Source organism: Stenella coeruleoalba, assembly GCF_951394435.1.
Source record: "Stenella coeruleoalba genome assembly, chromosome: 20".
Lineage (NCBI taxonomy): Eukaryota > Metazoa > Chordata > Mammalia > Artiodactyla > Delphinidae > Stenella > Stenella coeruleoalba.
The window spans coordinates 32,619,335-32,640,245 of record NC_137166.1 but is presented as its reverse complement, the minus strand read 5'-3'; positions in this window follow the sequence as shown (position 1 = coordinate 32,640,245).

Sequence of the window (20,911 nt, the reverse complement as noted above, 5' to 3'; positions counted from 1 at the left end):
AGAATGAGCAGGTGCAAAGATTTCTCTAGCTCCCTAATGAATGAACTAATAAGATGGTAAAACGGGCTCAAAGAGCATTTGAGAAACTGAGTTTTTATAGGTACTGGCAAAAGAATGATGGAATAAGATTGTTAGTTTAGATACAAAAGTAGTTAATGGGGGCTTGGGGAGAGGTGGATTGAGAGGTTGGGTTTAGCAGATGCAAGCTATTATGTATAGAATAGATAAACAAAAAGGTCCCACTGTATAGCACAGGGAACTATATTCAATATCTTGTTATAAACCATAAGGGAAAAGAATATGAAAAAGAATGTGTATATATGTATAACTGAATCACTTTGCTGTACGGCAGAAATTAACACAACATTGTAAATCAACTCTACTTGAATAAAATACCTTTTTTAAAAAGCGGTTAGTGGACTCTAAGGCAATGAAACCATAATCTTTGGGTTCTATTTTCCTACGAGCAGAAATCATTTGCATGTCTCCCAGACAAAAATATCTCCAAGTTAACTGTAACTTCCCAGAGTCTGGGCCCTAATCAATAGTAAAGAATATGGCAAACAAAGGTAGATTCTCCTAGAATAGGGGTTGGCAAACCATGGCCTGTGGGCCAAATAAAACTCATGGCCTTTTTTTTTTTTTTTTTTTTGGTACAACTTAAGAGCTAAGAATGTTTTTTTTTTTTGCATTTTTAATGGGTTGAAAAACAAAGAATATGTCACAGACAATATATATGAGCCAATCTCAAAATAAAGCTTAAAATATTTGCTATCTGAGCCTTCACAGAAAATGTTTGCTAGTCTGTCCAGAGAATTAAATAATCCTCAGGTGAGCCTTTTAGACAATATTCTGTTATGACCTTGAAAAATCAGCAGCCATTTTTGCCTAATTTCCAAGTTTGGGGATCTTTTAAAAACAAGGTTTGCGATGTTAGTCTTCTGCCTGGAACGTTCTCTCTCTCTCTCTCTCTCTTTAGGGTCCTTTCCTCAACGAAGCCTTCTGTGACTTGCCAGATTGGGCCATATCCCTCTATTTTTAGGGTCTCTTTGTTCCATCCACCTTCCTGTAGTGGCCCATGTCTTTGTTACAGTTCTGTTAGTGCGACTATTTGATGAATATCCTTCTGCAAGTATATCATCTCCATGAAGATAATGACAATGTCTGCTCTGTTTTCAGTTGTGTCTCCACTACCCAGCACAGTGTCTGGCTCTTAGTAGGTCGATATTTAATAAATATGTGTTAAATAGGTGAACGAATTATCCTTATGGACCAAATTAGCGTTCTGGTGTGTACCGCAACTGTGTTTGTGTGTTATAGTGAGCATGAAGTGGTTTCTCACATTTTTTTTTAGGCTGTACCGCGCTGCTGGTGGGACCTTAGTTCCTAGACCAGGGACTGCACCCAGGCCCTTGGCAGTGAAAGTGCAGAGTCCTCACCACTGGACTGCCAGGGAATTCCCGAGTTTCTCACTCTTTAGGACCCTTAGACATGAATGCGTGTGATTCTTTGGGCTTTTGAAATAGAAGATTAGACACAGGGGACATTGAGAAACAATCAAGACTCTCCCCTCCCCCACCCCATGGCTCTTTGCCCGATGCAACCATCTTCACTCGGCTTGGGTAGCTAGTCGTTTTTTCCTGGAAATGACTGATTGCTTAAGTGGTAAAGGCAAGAGCTGGGCTGGGATCACATCAAGGGAACTTTAGTGATATAATCACTGCTGACACCTAGTAAAAGCGGACAACACTCTGTATTCAGCTGTGACTACTCAGTATTATCCAATATGCTAAGCACTGGGATTAAAATAAAAACAGCACATGGTAATATGGAGATTTCCATGAGTTGCCCAACAATAGGGACAAGTTTGTATGAGTTTTCTGGTCTCAGGGTAAAGCTGACACTTGTTCAAATGTATCACTTCACTTACAAGATTATTTGGAATTTAGCGTAAAGCTACAGGAATATAAATAGGTTGGCTTTGGCTCAGCAGAGGTGAGGGTCTGAACTTTATTCATATTTGGTGACTTACGAGTTTTATTTGAACTTACTTTTGTGAAGTCAGAACCCAATGAAATTTGGTAAGCTTATGGGATTTGGAGGTGGGAGGTCTCCTGAGAAATGCTGTGGCTTAAATGGCCAGCTCTTCCTGGAGACGGGAAGCAGACGGCATCACCAGAAACTTCTCTGTGAAGAGAAGTAGCTGGGATACAGAATCCAGACCCCCAAGTCCTTGGAAAATATCCTTGAGGAATGAGTTCAGTTGCTATGTTCAGTGGTTGGCCAAAGGCCAAAAAAGGCCCAGGGTGTTTGCATGACTCAGTCATAGGCATTAATTCCAGAACACAACACTAAAGTGAAACTGTAATGGGAAAAGCATACAATTTGTAGCGTGACAGATCTAGGTTTTATCCCTGCTTCTTACGCTGTGATATTGGACGAGATACTTAACCTCTGAGCTTTGGGTTTATTATTCATAAAGTAGATATGATCGTATCATCATTGCAGTATCATTGCTAAGATTTATGGGGAGAAAGATGTAAGACACCTAGCAAGAGTGCCTGGCCCTTAGTGGGTACTGAATGAGAATAACCTTTTTGTTTTGCTCTTATTGTGTGTTTAACCTTGTACTACGTACTTTACTTAATGTGAAAAATAAATTGAAATATGAGGTGAGAATAGCAACTTGACAATAAAACGATGTCAATGGGTCTTATGGACAGGATGATGGCAGAGCTGAGATTTAAACTCAAGCTTCAAAGCCATGCCTTTTCCACTGCACCACACAGCCCCTTAGGAAATACCAGTTCCCTTCTTCTCCCTCTAGCTTAAAGAGCAGTGTGTTCTGGGATCTCAGCTCTGGAACTGCTAGACTCACTACCTAGAGTTTCTGACTCATTTCTAACAAGTTCCCAGTGACTACGCTTGAAGAAGCTTGGCACTAGGGTACGGCAGAGCAACAGGGTGGCAGAAACCTGGGCCTCTGAATGACTGCGTGGAATAGAGCTGCCCATGATATGGAGATCTCCTTAGGGCATTAAAAAATTTTAATAACATATTTTGTTTAACCATAAATATCCAAATACTAACATCTCAACATGTAATATACATTTAAAAGTTATTAACGAGATAGTTTACCTTTTCCTCATACTAAGCTTTCAAAATCCAGTGCGTTATTCTACTTACACATCTCTCGATTAGGACACTACATTTTCATTGGATAGACTTCATCTGTGTTTCTATTTCATGAAATATACATTTGAAAATGAAGATTTATAGATCCAAGTTATTTGAAACACTTTCTTTTTACATTGGCTCTACATTTTTACTAAAAAATTTTTGACAACAGAAAGCTGTACATAATTGATGGACACAACTTGATGAGTTTGGAGGTAAGTATATACCATTAAACCATCACCACAATCTATGACATAATTGTGACTGATCCATCACCTCTAAAAGTTTCCCCTGTCCTCCTAGTAAGTTGCTAGGATTTATTCATCTCATGTAACTGAAACTTTGTAAATATCTTTTGTCTATTACCTTCCTGTTTCCCCCTCCCCCTAGCCTCTGGCCACCACCATTCAACTCTCTGTTTCTATGATTCTGACTAATTTAGATTCATCATATAAGTTGTCTCATGTACTGTAGTATTTGTCCTTCTGGGTCTAGCTTATTTCATTTAGCATAATGTCTTTTAGGTTCATCCATGTTGTCACAAATGGCAGAACTTCCTTTTTTAAGGCTGAATAATATTCCATTGTTTACATATACCGTATTTTCTTTATTCATCTGTTGATGGACATTTAGATTGTTTCATACCTTGGCTATTGTGAATAATGCTACAGTGAACATGGGAGTGCAGATATCTCTTTGAGATTCTGATTTCAATTTCTTTGGATATAAACCAGAAGTGGGATTGCTGGATCATATGGTAGTTTTATTTTTAATTTTTGGAGGAATCTTCATACTGTTTTCCATATTTACACCAATTTACATTCCTACCAGTAGTGTACAAGGATGCCCTTTATTCCACAGTGTCACTAACATTTGTTATCTTTTGCCATCCTAATAGGTGTGAGGTGATATCTTATTCTGGCTTTGATTTGCATTGCCCTGATGATTAGAGATGTTGAGCACCTTTTCATATGTCTGTTGGCCATTTGTATATCTTCTTTGGAGAAATGTCTATTCAGCTCTTTTGCCCATTTTTAAATTGGGTCATTTGGTTTTTGCCATTGAGCTGTAGGAGTTCCTTAAATATTTTATCAGATATAGTGTTTGTAAATATTTTCTCCTCTTCCATAAGTTTCATTTTCACTTTGTTGATTGTTCCTTTGCTTTGTAGATGCTTTTTAGTTTGATATAGTCTCACTTATCTATTTTTGTTTTTGTTACTTGTGCTTATGGTGTCATAGCCAAGAAATCATTGCCAAGGCCAATATCAGGAATCTTTTTTCCTATGTTTTCTTCTAGGAGTTTTATGGTTTCAGGTCTTACATTTAACTCTAATCCATTTTGAGTTGATTTTTGTGTATGGTGTGTGATAAGGGTTAAATTTCATTCTTTGCTTGTGGATATCCAGCTTTCCCAATACCATTTATTGAAGAGATTATCCTTTTTCCATTGTATATTCTCAGCATTCTTGAGGAAGATCAGTTGACCGTATATGTGTGGATTTATTTCCAGGCTCTCTATTCTCCATTGGTCCATATGTCTGCTTTTATGCCAGTATCATACTGTTTTGATTACTGTAATTTTGTAATATACTTCAAAACCAGGACATGTGATGCCTCCAGCTTTGTTTTTCTTGCTTGAAATTGCTTTGGCTATTCAGGATCTTTTGTGCTTCCAAATGAATTTTAGCATTGTTTTTTTCTATCTCTGTAGAAAATGCCATTGAGATTTTCATAGGGATTGCATTTAATCTGTAGATAACTTTGGTAATATAGACATTTTAACAATATTAATCATCAATTCATGAACATGAGATATCTTTCCATTTATTTGTGTCTGCAATTTCTTTCATAATTTCTTTCAACAGTGTTATGTTTTCAGTGTACAAGTTTTCACCTTCTTGGTTAAGTTAATCTCTGAGTATTTTATTCTTTGTGATGACATTGTAAACAGGATTGTCTTAATTTCCTTTTCAGATAATTCATTGTTCTGAAGACTTTTATGTGAGAGAATAAATTTCTGTCTTCTTTAAGCTACTGAATTTGGGGTCTTTCCATGTGGCATTTTTCCACTTTTTCATCTCATATCCATCTCAGATTTAAGACCCAGATTAAGTCCCACCTTCTCCAGTTACTTCACCAAATGTTCTCTTTGTTGAACTCCTATCACACTTGGAGTCTGTGTCACAAAGCTCACTATTTTGTCCTCCAAATAAGAATGTTGATGCCATTGCTTTCCTTAAACATACTTTTCTTATATTCTTTACTCTGTTCAACACAATTCTGAGCATACGGTAGATGCCCAGGAAATAGCTGTCAGTTAATATTTTGGTAAACTGAGAGATTTATGTACATTTTATATGCACCTGACATACATTATAAATAATCATTTTCAAAACAAAAAGGAAATTCATAAAACCTGCATACTAAAACTGCCTTGAATCATACTATGAGCTTCCTTGAATGATTCAGAAGGCAATGAAAAAAAATGACCTTAGAGGCCCTCTTCTGCATATTGTTGGATAAAGCACTCCCCTATTCCTATTTAAACTTGGATTAGTCAAGATTTGTGGTTGTTTGGATTCTCTCTCCAAATAGGAATTTATTGTAGTGCCAGTGAGTCTGATAGAAAAGAAGAGAATTAAACTTGTATTATTATTTTACAGGATACCAAATTTTTTATGCATCACATTTATAACCCACGGACTGATGATAAGAGCCCACCACAGAGTGTACATGCAATGTACCAATGTGTCTATTCAGAAGACAAATGCGCTTGAAATAAACAAAGAGATCCAATCCTCATTAGTGTGGACGTATCTTCACTAATACTTACCATACATGGCTAAGTGCTAAGGCAGCCACACATAGATCTTCTATTCCACTACACTTAACTTCAAAGCCTCAAATTATTAGAGATGGAAGAAGAAATGTCAACTTCTTTTTTGAGTTGTCCCTGATTTTAATCTCCAAAACATCAGCAATAACATAATGGAAGTTTCAGTTAGTAGAATATTGTTTCCTCCCACTGAGGGAGTTATCCTTGGAGTCAGGCATGATTCCAAATATGAGGCTGGCACAAATCCCACATTACTTTTTATGGTAAAAGATACAAGACTCATTTCATAATAAATTAAGAACTTTTTAGTTTAGTTTAATTCCTCTTAACTACATCACAAACTCTAAGTTTTAACAATGAAAAGCAAGAATGAGAGAAATGGTCCCTGTATTATTTTACGCATATGTTAATTGAAAAAAGCTAGACGTTTATTCAATATGTAAACTTTTGGCTAGATCCTAAGTGAAATGAGGTAATGTGCTTGGATAAGTATGTAATAACATATACATAAATACATATGTTTCTTTATACCTCTTGCGTGTGTAGTGTGGAAGGGTAGGGCAAAATTATATTCAACAGAGGATCTGTATCCAGAACACCCACATATCAGTATGAAAAAGACAACTCAATAAAACATAAAATGGCCCGAAGACCTGAGTAGGCATTCACAAATGAGTATATAAAATAACATGAAATCATATTGGACATCAGAGAAATGTGAATTAGAACCATAATGAAATATCAGCATGTCTCCACTAGACCGGCTAAGACTAAAAAACTACACAAACTGTCAATATCATGCGTTGGCATTGTTGATGGCACGTGATGTTGAGACCCAAGACAGCCAACTTGCAATGTATGATGTGACAAGCATGAGAACTAAAAGCTGATATGTGAAAGATAGAGCTTCAGATGGATAGAAAAAGCTGGTTTCCTGAGATCAATGTGGGCAATATTATTTAGCCTCTAAACCAACACAAATTGTTACCTACCTCTGGACCTCTAGTTATGGAAACACAAATAAAGAGAGAGATGGTAGATAGACAGATAAACAATCTTCTGTCTAAACTACTATTGGATCAGGTTTTCTATTACTTGCAGCTGAATACATTCCTAACTTATTCAGAGATGTTGCTAATTGATAATGGAACTGTGTCCTGGAAACTTTCTGCTCTGGCTTTAGAGTCATTCAAAATAAAGCATCATTTCTTTCAAGTCCTTGGACATCTGTAGCTCATCTATACCTCTTGGACTTAATGGCAATTTAAATTGCAATGCATTTGCCCTCCTAACTTATTTACAATTGTTTGCATATTTCTTGGACAACCCATATTATCTTACAAACAAAATTGTGCGAAGTGTAGGAAACAAAGACAAGGGAAAAGAAAAATACCTAAATTCCTTCTGTGCAGAGATAACAACTCTATATGTATCTCTATCTCTATTGGGTTTTATATAAACTTCCCATCATTTCTAAATGCATAAAAGTACACATAAAAATATAAGCAGGCATACTTTTGATGTCTTATTCACTGCTGTACTCTCAGTACCCAGCACTGTAAGTAATGCCATGGAAAGTGATTGGAGCAAGTACAGATTTGCAATCTGGCTGCCAGTGTTTAGATCTCGGCTGTGTGATCGTGGACAAATTATTTAACTTCTTTATGCTTTAGTTTCTTCAACTGATGGATAAGATGCAGCATAATAATTGTGCCTACCTCATGGGGGTGTGGTTGTGAGTAATAAATGAGTTAATACATACAGAGTTTTTAAAATGGTGCTTGGATGTACAAGTATGACCTAGGAGTAAATACCAGGGAGTCAATATTTGTTGAATGAAATATCCATCACCGTCCTTTTAATAATAACACAGAAACAGGTGGACAGAGTAAGGGAAAGAGTCTTGTCTTCAGAATTTTAGGGGATGAGCCAGTTGAAATTCCTTCAGTAAAATCCTCAGGTTAACTACATATGTTCTATACCTTTCTCTTACTGTGGTGGACGGTCTGGAGAGGATGAGAAGTGTGATGGTCTGGAGAGAATGAGAAGTGTGTGTTTGTGTGTTGTTTAAAGAAGACCCTAAAATTGATTGCTGAAATACCAAGGAAGATCCTTATTGTTTTAGACACGTCATTTGACCTGGGGAACAGGGAAAGCCATGTAATAACCAGCCAGGTTAAAATGAGATCTGCGTGTCTTAAGCACTTTATGAGGCAGAGTACCGATGAGAGAGATATTGCCCCTCTCCCATTCGTCTTGCGAGTTGGCCTTTTCCTCAGGAGAGCCTGACAATGGGACGTGCGTGGACGGCGCAGAGGACACATTGACCAACCAACCACGGAAAAATATCAAGATTTATCATCTCTTGGAGTAAACATTGACCCCAATTTAACCTCTATTAATATTTATTTCTCAGGTCAATAAATCTAGAATTTGTCTTAGTAAAAGTCATTATCCATTGAGTTCTGCCTACTCTTCTTAGAGGGCAAAGAAGAAAGGGAAACTGTAATTTGAATGTGTTAAAAATGCAATAATGAAGCCCACACAAATTTCCCAGAAAAAAGAAAACTTCTGATTTTAAAACAAACGGATATTCAGCCCAAATCATAAACTGCATTGATAACCCAGTTAAGCTCTCTGGTGGAATGAAGATAACCAGACAGAAGAGGCAGGGAGCCCATGGTCCAGGCTCTGGGTGACCTTGAGTCTCTCATTTTACTTTTATGAGCCTCTGTTACCTAATCTGGAAAGAAAATGATATATTTTTTTGGGGGGGTGGGTAAATGAGGAGTTTGGGATTAACAGATACACGCTACTATATATAAAATAGATAAGCAACAAGGACCAACTGTATAGCACAGGGAACTATATTCAATATCTTGTAATAATCTATAATGGAAAAGAATCTGAAAAAAAAATATACATGTATACACATATATAACTGAATCACTTTGCCGTAGACTTGAAACTAACACAACATTGTAAATCAACTATACTTCAATTATAAAATGATATATTTCTATCTGCATTGCTTTATTCATTATGCATTCTACCCAAGAATTTCATCTCTGTTAGACCAGGTAGTCATCTTTCCTTTGCACACATCTATATGCAAAGAAAATAGAATTGTATTACTACATTATAATTTAAGGAAAACATAAAATTTGATACTAAGAGCTGATATGAAGTTGGCAAATCCTTCTTCCACCCTTTCTACACATTGCCTTGTGCTCTCAGAATGCTCTGTGTGGGAGGAGCAGCTAGATGTCAACACCTAAGTGTTTGGGTCAGTAGTTTTCAGACCTCTTGTCCACCTTCTAAGTCCCCTCAACCTTTATCCCTTATCTCGTTCTTACTAGTTTCCTTTTCTCCTGGAGAGTAAATTTCAGTGTCCTTGGGACCACTCTTTCTTCAGTGCATCAGTGTCCTAGATGACCCATGTTTTGCTATCTAATTCCTACCTAGCCTATTGACAAGAAATGCTATGAGACTCAAATGATGCAATAGTTGGGAAAACACACTGTAAAGTGTAAGGCGTCACATAAGGCTTTTATTACTTTTAATTCTCTTGGGCTAATCAGTATATTTCAGGACTGGCATTGAGTAGAGTCTTGTGCATCAGGCATTAAATGTTGATTTTCATGACCTGATCACAAGTGCAAATCAGGCAGATAAATGGGGGAGGGTGTGCTTCTCTGACTACTTTTTCTAAATTAGCCGTTCTTCCTCTTCCATCATCCCATCATTCTCTATCAGAGTGTTCTTTATTTCCTTCACAGTACTTATAACAACATCCAATTGCTTTAATCATTTGTTTGTTTGTTGTTCGTCCTTTCAATGAAAATGCAAGCTCTGTGAGAACAGGGATCTTCTCTGTCTTACACTTTTGGATTCCCTATGTCCAATACATGATTTGTGTTCGGTAAATATTTATTCCATGAATGGATGAATAAACAAACATATGAATAAATATAAAAAACAATATTTATATGGTAGATAGAATTAATAGCTCTGATTCTTCACCTTTCCCTCTCTCTGCATGTTCTCTGCTCTGTGACTTTGAAGTTCCTTAAACAAAAGAGAAAGTATCTTTCACCGGCTTTGGCTCGTGGTTTGGTTATGTGACTTCCTTTCTTACTTTGGTCAATAAAATGAGACAGAAAGGATAGCGTGTGAAGCCCAAGCTCAGACTTTAAGAGGCTTCATTGTTGCCATTTGCTCCCCTTCATCTCTGCCAATGCCATGAGAAGGACATGCCTGGAATAGCCCATAGGTGACCCTTTGCAGCAGAACCACCCGTAGCCCTATAGCCTAGATCAGCTGACTCCCAAGCATAATTACTCTTTTTTTTTAAACATCTTTATTGGTGTATAATTGCTTTACAATGGTGTGTTAGTTTCTGCTTTATAACAAAGTGAGTCAGCTATACATATACATATATCCCTATAACTCTTCCCTCTTGCCTCTCCCCCCCACCCTCCTTATCCCACCCCTCTAGGTGGTCACAAAGCACCGAGCTGATTTCCCTGTGCTATGCAGCTGCTTCCCACTAGCTATCTATTTTACGTTTGGTAGTGTATATATGTCCATGCCACTCTCTCACTTCGTCAAAACTTACCCTTCCCCCTCCCCATATCCTCAAGTCCATTCTCTACATCTGCATCTTTATTCTTATCCTGCCCCCAGGTTCTTCAGAACTTTTTTTTTTTTTAGATTCCATATATATGTGTTAGCATATGGTATTTATTTTTCTCTTTCTGACTTACTTCACTCTATATGACAGACTCTAGGTCCATCCACCTCACTACAAATGACTCAATTTCATTTCTTTTTATGGCTGAGTAATATTCCATTGTATATATGTGCCACATCTTCTTTATCCATTCATCTGTCAGTGGACACTTAGGTTGCTTCCACGTCCTGGCTATTGTAAATAGTGCTGCAATGAATATTGTGGTACATGACTCTTTTTTGAATTATGGTTTTCTCAGGGTATATGCCCAGTAGTGGGATTGCTGGGTCATATGGTAATTCTATTTTTAGTTTTTTAAGGAACCTCCATACTGTTCTCCATAGTGGCTGTATCAATTTACATTCCCACCAACAGTGCAAGAGGGTTCCCTTTTCTCCACGCCCTCTCCAGCATTTAAAGTTTGTAGATTTTTTGATGATGTCCATTCTGACTGGTGTGAGGTGATACCTCACTGCAGTTTTGATTTGCATTTCTCTAATGATTAGTGATGTTGAGCATCCTTTCATGTGTTAGTTGGCAATCTGTGTATCTTCTTTGGAGAAATGTCTATATAGGTCTTCTGCCCATAAGAAATAACTCTTGATTGTCTTAAGCCACTAAAGTTTGGGGTAGTTTATTACATAGCAGTACTACTGGTATAAATAAGACAACCAACAGTGCCAATCATGCTTATGTTGGTTTAGATCACTTGTATCTAGGTAACAAGCTCTGTTGCTGGAATAGAGATCAAACATTCAGCTTTAGAACTGTGATTTTTGTATACTGGGCTTTCAAGTCCAAGTCATGAGGGCATATAATTAGGAGATGCCAGGGGCAAGTGTAGAGAGTCATCACCATTGCCCTCCTTCCTTTTCTCCTCCCACCTCTTCACTATATACATCTTAGGGATGAATATTATGCTAACTGCATCCAGAAACTGAGCTCTTTGCTGGCAGCCTGCAATACATATAGCAGAAACCAAAATCTTTCCCATCAAGTGACTGAAAGAAAACAAATCGTGCTTTGGTATTTGCATTTGTTGCTCTATTTCCTGCCATCTATGAGACCGAGCAAAGTTAATTTGACAGACATTTATTTATCTTCTCTAATGAAATTGTAAAGAATGGTGTGAATTTCTTCCCGCAGGCTTTCAAGAACATCATTTTCTAAATGTGTTTTTTTTTTTTAATCACCTAAAATGTTTGTCTTCCCTGAGGTTCTAGGACCAAAGGACTTGACATTCCAAAGCATCATGTAGAAAACCATAAGAAATTCACTATTAATTGGAGAGGCAGGAAAGTAGATTACAGAAAAATACTCATCTTTTTATCCACCTTGTAAGTTATACTTACCCATATTTCTTATTCCACATCCAACACTTTATGAACACTAATAATATCAGCACTTATGCATTTAATTTACTTTTTGGAACTTCCTTTTTGTGTTGTTCTTCATGAATTTTAAAAATATCTCTGTGTTGCATCTATACTAGTGACATTTTAAAATATTAGAATATGTTAAGTTAACGAATGGTGCTATGATGATGGTGACGTTTCTGAAATAATTTTCTGATGTTTTGAGTTCAAGAGGCAAGACTTTAAGAATGCAGTCGCTCAATGATTGGGAGTTAGGGCAAAACCTAGACAGGTGATGCCAGTTGAAGTTTCTCTCAGACAGTGAAGTTAACATAGATAACATAGATAAAGTTGGAAAGGCCTAGAAAAACTGGGCACAGCATGACAAAAGAAAGGCCCCTTCTGAAACTGTGTATGATGGAAATAGTTACCAAACTTTAACATGCTATGCACATGCAGAAAGAGTTATTTTTCTGATAGCTATTCCGAAAGTCCTGGGCTTGGCTTTTATTGGCTTGTCTTAGGTCACATGACTATCCCTGAACCAGTCAGAGTAGCCAAGAGGATGAGTTACTCTGACTGGCCAATCGTAGGTCTCATACTCTTTTCTAGAGGTAGGAAGAGGTCAGCTCTATCTGAATTATAGAGAGAGGGGAGGGGTAGTGGAGAAATTGCTATTGTTACCAGAACTGTGTAGGCAAAAACTCCTGCTAATAATGTTGTTTTCTATTTTCTAAGTCTGCAGGAAATACTATAGAACTATTTGAGTAATTCAGGCCCGCTGGACAGATTTAATTATGTGTCCTCCTACCTCCTTCCTCCATAATGGAATAATATATCTACAGTCTTGCTTTGTCCTCATGATGGGCAGAATATATCTTCCCCTGATCTTGAGACTGATCATGGGATTTTCTTTGGCCAGCTGGACATTGGTAGATGGGATGCATCCAGAGGTTTGAAATGTGCCAGTGTGTTTGGGTTTGCTCTTTTTTATTCCTGCCATGACCACGAGAAGAACATGCTTTGGGGACCTGCTGGCCCCAGGAGAGTAATTAACATGGAGAGCACACCTGATTTGCTACTTGGAGCCAAGCCTAGTGAAGTTTAGACAAGATGAGCTGAACTCTGGTAGAACCGCAGATACATTAGTGAGAAATAAAGCTTATTGTTATGTGCCATTGAGATTTTTGTGGCTATTTGTTACACAGCCATAGCTGACAAAGACACTTTTCTCTCATACCTCGCTATAAGAGAGAATGAGGAACTGGAACATCTCTGATTATTTCTGACTACTATTTGCATTTACTGGAAAATTATTATTTATCTTCCTTTTCATTTGTCAGTCTGGATACCATCTACAAAGAGAGTAAAAATTATTTCTGATTTGGTCAAGTAAGTTCTTATCATATTAGAATTTACTTCTATTGATATCTATTTCTATAAACTTCTCCCAAACTCTAAGAGTTTATAATTTGTGACCTGAAACGTTTAACATTGAACATGATGCTAGAAATAATCCACTGCTCTGAGCATGTTCATTAAAAATTACAATACTATTATTATGACTACACTAGGCATTTACAAATTTGCTTTTAACGGAGGTTTATTGGGGGTTTCTGCTGCTCAATGATGGAATGGTATTAATGTCTTCACAAGGATAAATGAGTTCATGCAGTCTTTCTATGTGCTTGCAGACTCTTTGGCAGTGTCAGCTTGGACAACTGCTTTCCACATACAGTAACTTCTTTGTTACGTGGAAGAGTTGGGGAGATGGGCTGCTTTCATGTTATTTTTTAAAAAATTATACAGGGCTTGAGGTTGCAGGGAAAGAGCCACTTATATAGGCTTCCTCTTTAGTCGGAGGTGCAGACATTCAAAGAAGGCATGAAAGGGACAGAGCTCCAGTCCCTAAAGGAACATAATCTGACCCCACAGTCCTGACCTGACAAAGTGGGATTTTCTTTGGTGAACTCATCAGAGAAGACAACATAGAAGTTAAGAGAGTAGACTTTGGAGTCAAGCCCATGTGGGTTTGAATCCCAGCTCCTAGCTGTGAGGGCTTGGGCGTTTAAAATGTTTATTTACACATTCACTTTATTCACTGGTTCATTTATTGTTTTAGGTCAAATTCTATAGAAGCAGAGCCTGACACAGGGATTAAGATGCCCTTGATTTACTGACGGAGTGGTCTTAGGTGAAAATTGTAAGGCAGCGAAGGACAGGATAGGGAAGAGGAGAATGCCAGCCAAGGATGTCGTCCTAGGTAAGGTCTAAAGTTGGCTTGATCTGTAGGACAGTCTAATATATATGTCATGCCGCAGAGACATCTTGCCTTAAGGCAAGGTGCCAGACCTTCTCTTTTTATGATAGCAAGATACTCATGACATAGACTGTACCATTTAAACTGTTTTAAAGTGTACAATTCAGTAGCATTAAGTACAATAACAATGTTATGCAACCTTTACCACTAATTCCAGAACTTTCTCTTCACCTCAAAAGGAACTCCTGTACCCATTAGGAATCACTTTCACTCCCCCCACCTTTCAGGCCCTGATATGTGCTTTCTGTCTCTATAGATTTGCCTATTCTGAATATTTCATATAAATGGAATCATACCATATGTAGCCTTTTGTGTCTGGCTTCTTCCATTTAACGTTATGTTTTTGAGGTTCATCCATATTGTACATAGATCAGTATCTCATTCCTTTTTCTTTTTTTTTTTAACATCTTTATCTCATTCCTTTTTAAGGCTGAATAATATTCCATTGTGTAGATATATTACATTTGTTTATCCATTTATCAATTGATGAACATTGGGTTTTTCCCACCTTTTGGCTTTTGCGAATATTGCTTCTGTGAATGTACATATACAAGTTTTTGTTTGAATTGTTTTCTCTTGGGTTGCATCATAGGAATGGAACTGCTGGATCATTTGGTATTGCTATGGCTAAGTTTTTGAGAAACTGACAAACTATTTTCCACAGTGGCTGCACCATTTTATATTCCCCCCAGCAAAGTATGAGGATTCCAATTCCTCCCCATCTGTGCCAACACTTGTTACTATCTTTTTCCTCACAGCCATCCTAGAGGATGTGAAGTGGTAGCTCATTGTGGGGTATCAGACTTTTTCACCCTGAAATTATTCAGTCATTTTCTGCAGGCTTCCCTGAGCGCTTAGTCTCCTGACTGAGGGGGTTCCTATCATCCAAAGGCAATTCTCCAGGGAAGGAAGGGAAACCGTGAGCTGTTAGCAGGTCACACAACAGCTGAGAAATGGTCTACTACACTTGTTCACTTAACAAACTTTACGGACAACCTACATGACGTCAGGCACTATATTAGTGTGCAAAAGATGTGAAGCACAGGCTCTGGCCTAATGGAGATAATGTTCTACTGGAGGATTCCAACATTGATCAAATTAATACAGCGAAGTAAAAGTGTAACTCTGACAAATGTAAAATAGTAAGATTTGACTTAGGCAGGGTGATCAGAGAAATTTTCCATGAGGAATTAATGATTGAGATGAGTTCTAGAGAATAAGTGTGAGGGAACTTGATAACTAAAGAAGGGCCTGAACAGCCTTCCAGGCTGAAGGAAGAGTGGTCAGAGGCCTTGAGAGGGAAGGAACAGGATGTGTTCTAGAATCTGAAGGACATGTGGCTGTAGTGGGCAGGTGGAGGGGGCAGGTGTTCTTGAATAAGCCTGGTGAGGTAGGTAGACACCACACCTGCAAGATAACCCAAGGTATGTACTTTTATCCTAAGAGCAATTGCAAGCAATCGCAGGGAATTAAACAGGGTAGAAGTGGGGGGCATCTGATTTGTGTTTTTGATATCAACTTTGCCTATGGTGTGGAGAAACAGACTGGCGTTATAAGAAAGCATGAACCCTCAGATTGAAAGAGCACACGTGCCATGCTGAGATTTTTCCATTGTCTATGATATTAGGGGAGTTCGTGGGCCATGCTGACTCTCTCTCACGGTGGTTTGTTTCCTAATTGGTTTGTAGTTTTTTTGTGTGAAGTGAGCTCCAGCAGGGGTTATTATTCTTGAGAGCCCTGAATGCCTTGGACTATAGCAGTATTTCCACCAGTACTGACGTGTGTGTCTCTGCATTGTATGGGTTGGAATTTGAGAGGACACTGTAAATAACGACCCCATTTCCTGCCTGGTTCAGAACCAATTGGCATAAGCAGAGATTTCCATAAATTAGTATTGGTTAGTTGGGGATATAGTTAAGACTGGACAGCAATGGCTCAGATGCATGGAAACAAGAGACCACTTAGAGCTGCACTCGAAAATTAGACTTACCCACCTAGCCACAGATAACAGTGGAAAACTGCTGACCTTATTCGCAGGCACTGTCCAGACCTTTACTATAAGCTGACTGCAAGGTCAAGACAGAGAAAGTACGCTCTTAACAAGAAGAGGTGAAGAGCATAAGAGCTTTTTTCTCCCCCCAAACTCCCTAATTTATCCCTCCCCACCTTTTCCCCTTTGGTAATCATAAGTTTGTTTTCTGTGCCTGTGAGTCTATTTCTGTTTTGTAAATAAGTTCATTTGTATCATGTTTTAGATTCCACCTATAAGTGATATTATACAGTATTTGTCTTTCTCTGTCTGACTTACTTCACTTAGTATGACAATCTCTAGGTCCACCTGTATTGCTGCAAATGACATCATTTCATTCCTTTTTATGTCTGAGTAGTATTCCATTGTGTATATATATATATATATATATATATATACCACATCTTCTTTATTCCTTCATCTGTTAATGGACATTTAGGTTGTTTTCATGTCTGGGCTATTGTAAATAGTGCTGCTATGAACATGGGGGTGCACATATCTTTTTGAATTATGGTTTACTCCAGATATATGCCCAGGAGTGGGATTAAGAGCTTTAATTGAAGTGCAAAATGTCCTGGGACCTAGGGGGAGATTAAAGAGTGTTTCTTGAAGGAAGGGAGATTTGAACTGGGCCTTGACTGATATGTTACTTGTTTATTTAAAAATATCGATTATTACTACATGGTGGGCTACACTAGCTATGATGATGGGAATTGACAGAGAGAAATGACGGCGTTCCATGCTGAGGTTATAGATTAAGCCAAAGAGGCGTTTTTGATGTGGATGCCAAAAGAAGTAGTAATGAATTACTTAATAGGCTTTGCTAGTAGCAGATACAGTTGGTGCCCCGCCATATTACCTTGACACTCACCATTCGGGCTGAAGAGTTTTGCTAGTAGCATCTGACAGTATTTTTACCAAAGGGCTTCTGGCAATGAGGGCAGCTGGGGCAGATGTCAGTGCCTATAGCAGCCCCAACCATGAATGGGAGTTGGTGGATACCCCAGCATTCTTGCCCCTTAGGTGGGTCAACTCTGAGATGTATTTTCCCATGTACACATTGACTCCGGTTGCCCACGATGGAAGCCAACTCATCGATGCCCCTGGATTGGCTTCCTTGCCTTTCACTGCCCCTTTCTCTACTGGCTTTTCTTGTGATAACCTCTTGAATCAAATACTTACACTTACATCCTTATCTCAAGACCTTCTTCTGGACAAATTAAGACATTTATCCTTCTATAAAGTAAAAATCAATATTTTTATTGTCTAGATAACAACTTAGAGGTTACTTATTATGTACAAACGTAATTAAATAGCAAGTTAAGATATTCCCAAATTCACATGTGTTATATCATTCATCTATCAAATACTATTGAGCATTTTTGTCGAGCAATGTTGGCCATTATTTTAAGCAAAAATAGATAATATCAAACTCTGCTCATTGAATATTACTTGCATATGAATAGGATTCATGTCACTAAATTGACTGGAATAAGCTTTGGATTTTTGTTTAAATAGGTTTATCTTTCTTCTATTGCAATCATTCTAATATGTTTGTAACAGCCAGATGCAGTGTTGACTCAGCTGCCATTTAAATGTCAAATACCTTCCCTGGGTCATCCAAAGGACACTTACCTTGAGCCCAAAGTGCAATGCTGACCCGGTTATAGAAACTATATTGACTTGGTATTGCCCACCAATCTCGTTGTGAGGTTAGGACTTGGGCAATCACCAGGACAATTTAATCAGGGATCAACCTACTTTTCAAGAACAGGCTGGGTTTATTTAACTTAGTGCAAAGTTCCCTTGGATGGTGATACAACTTTTCCTTCCATATCCTGTTATTCTCCACATGTGCATACACATGCAGACACAAATAATAACAGTGATAACCATTAATAGGTATTTTATAAAATTCCAATACTTTAATAAGCATTTTAATTTTTTCTTATTCCGTTCTAGACTTTGGTCATAGAAAAATGTCATTTTTATGTGATTATAATAAGATGTCTATATTAACATTACTTTGCCAGCTTTTTTTCCCCACAAGGGTTGGCCCAGTGCTTTTTAGAAAGATGTCAAGGATGGAATCCTTCTAACTGGCGTGAGTTCGGACCCTCTGTGCTGAAACCACATTTGGAGACTCAAAGAAAGAGCTCCTTTTAACTTCTGTTTTCTACTCAAAGTAATGACCTCCTGGCTCCAGCTTTTTTTAGGAATTAATATGTTTGGATAATGTCTCAGGTAGGGGGATGGCCTAGGGGACCAGGTGTAGGGCCTCGGCACTTAGCAGAGCCCTACCTTGTTTGTCATTTATTCACTCATGCGTTCACTCGACAAACATTCAGTGAGCATTTCTTGCCTGCCAGACAGTGGTTATGATGCTGTCTGCAGGCCGCTGGTAGAGGCTGGAGACCATAACGGATCAGCAAAGTGCAAGAGATGAAGGAATACTAGAGCTGAGGACGAGCAGTTAGAACTCTTCACAGAAAACAGAGCAGGGCAGAAATAGAGACGCAGATGTAGAAAACAAACGTATGGTCACCAAGGGGGAAAGTGGCGGGTGGTGGCGGTGCGATGAACTGGGAGATTAAGATTGACATATATACACTAATATGTATAAAATGGATAACTAATAAGAACCCCCTGTATAAAAAAATAAATAAAATAAAATTCAAAAAAAAAAAAAAAAAACAGAGGCACCAGGGGAGCAGACTGGAATCGAGGACCCCAAATACCAGAGACTGGCACGATGAGAAGCTTGTAATCTAATCCATCAGACAGAGAGGACAGGCCATAAATGCTCAGCAGACATTTCAGATCAAAGAAGGGGGTGGTCAGGTATGAGGATTACAGATTTAAGACATGAGTGACAGGGACACACCCTGAAGATGACAGCAAAGACCTGCCTCGTGCATCTTGAATGTGGCCGCTATGAAGACAGAAAGTCCAAGCATAACATATCTGTGATCTGCTGCTGGGATCGCCGAGAGCCTCGTGGACTTGAACCAAGCCGCCTGGGTTTGAGACCCACATGGAAGCTAAGTGACCTCAGGTAAGTTACTTAACCTCCCAAGGCCATGGTTTCCAGATCTGTAAAATGGTGATGACATACAAGTGCTTAGCTCGCAGGGTTGTAATGAGGCCTAAATAAATTAATCCTTGTAAAGTGCTTAGAACAGTGCCTGGCACAAAGTCAGCACTTATATAAGAGTTATTAAATAAAATGAATACTTAGTGAAAGAATGCATTTCTTGATAATTCTTGACTAATTCTTTTCAGCGTCCATAACCACCATTGTTTTCAGAAGTTTAGAAATCCAGATGAATCCATGGTCTTTCCTCTTTCTAATTACCTGCATGTGGTTCTAACCACGGCTTCCATCCCTCACCATGGTGGCCACTATCTCCTACCCATCTTCCCCGCAACCATGGGTGCCTTCACTGTTGTGTCCTGTTGGTTGGTGAGTCAGTTTGAAGCCTCTTTTTTTTAAAAAAATTATTTTACTGAAGTAGAGTTGATTTACAATGTGTTCATTTCTGCTGTACAGCAAAGCAATGCCATTATACACACATATACATTCTTTTTCATATTCTTTTCCATCATGGTTTATCACGTATCAGAGCCTTACCTTTTTGCCTGTCTTGTGTCTTTGAGCATTGATACTTAAACCTCCAGACCCCCTAGCTGGTTACGTATGAGCACGGTGCCTCTGGTGATACCTTCCATTGGGAAAGTCATATCTTACTCCAATCTGTCAGGGTGTGGATGTTTTGATGCAGGGCTCCTCGCAGCCAGACTTTATGACTCAGCAAGAGAGCGAAAGCCATCCCTGCCCCAAGTTCATCTTGCATATTTGAGTCAGGCAGGAGGCATTTCTTTGAAAGTTACATCAGGATGCCCTAGCTCCCAGGCCTTTTCTCAGATCCCAAGCCTGGGAAGCATTGCCAAGTAGGCCCCAGCTGCTTGGTGGAAGGCCTAACTCCAGGAATGGTGTCATCCTTTCAGTGGCTAACAACAAACAGAAAGACAGACTACACGCCTCGTGCACACTGCCGCCTGCTGAGGGCCCCGGAGCAGGGATTCGGTGAGGAGTAAGGAAGAGGGTACAGAATCCACTCTCTTTCCTCTTCTTTTTCTTTTACAGAAAGACTCTTTGTTTTTGTCATTCTATGCATGAGCTAAGCAGATTACAGTAAAGTGAAATGGGGCAGGCCCAGGTATCTAGGAGATGGGAGAGAATTTGCATTCCAATTGTGGAACACATCAAAAGGCTATTCTTCCTGCCTCCATTGGAAGGTACAGTTCGGTTTGGGGACTATTTAAATAAGACCGTACCTTTTCCTTCAAATTCTAGCTGGGGGAGGCTGTGAGGATGACCCAGGGAACCCTGGAAGGAAAGGGCAAAACAGCCTTGTGTACCCAGAGGTCCCCACTGGACTCGATGGTTGAAAGCGGTT